Genomic DNA, 878 nt, shown 5'->3' with positions numbered 1-878 from the left:
ACATAAGTGTCAGCGACATGTTGTTTGTTTAGTGCGTTAAGTTAAGATTTGTATTCAACATAAACATTATGTTGTAATAATGCGTTGTAATTCAACATAACTTATAAGTATTATTGTCTATAGAATTATTTGACTAATCCAATATTGGTATATTAGAGGTCAATAAGTATTTACGTTTAATTATAAATCTTTAACTACTGGCTTTATTATTTTAGGTTTTCTTCACTGTTGAAGTGATATAGTTGACAGTTTTAGGGTAGGCTGATATGTACTGATGTTTGCACAAAAGTCCTTAAAACTTAACTGCATTAAAAAAATGTTTTCGTACTACTTAATACTAGATATGTATGTTTATTCAATAACTAATGCGATTAGTTGCAACTTCACAAATCATACTAACATTATAAACCCTAAAGTTTTTGAAGGTGATGTAATTATTCACAAAGAAACTACTATAGCGATTTCAAGGAAATTTGATATATAGATACATCGTCTTATTTATAATCTATGCTAAGTTGCGTGCAACACTAGTTTTGAAGGCTGAAGTTTATTGTAGGGTATACAATTATGAATAAAACTTAATGTTTATGCTTTTTTACGTTACTACAAGCATAGAGTAATAGATAAATTCTTTTTTTTTATTTTAGTGTTTTTCCAAATTATTTCAAATAAATTAAGTACATATAAGTAAGCATAAGTAAACATACTAGTGTTGAAAGTAATCTGAACATTCCATGTAAGTTATATTTAATTAATTTGAATCTCAAATATAGGTTGACAATGTATGGATTCAACATGCCGTCCAATTTATGTAATAATGTTTATATGTAGTAATAATATTAATTATAAATAAAATTTGATACATACTTATGAAGGTG

This window comes from Achroia grisella, unplaced genomic scaffold (assembly GCF_030625045.1).
Source record: "Achroia grisella isolate CSIRO2021 unplaced genomic scaffold, CSIRO_AGI_Agris_v1 utg474, whole genome shotgun sequence".
NCBI lineage: Eukaryota > Metazoa > Arthropoda > Insecta > Lepidoptera > Pyralidae > Achroia > Achroia grisella.
Note: the sequence above shows the minus strand (reverse complement) of the source record.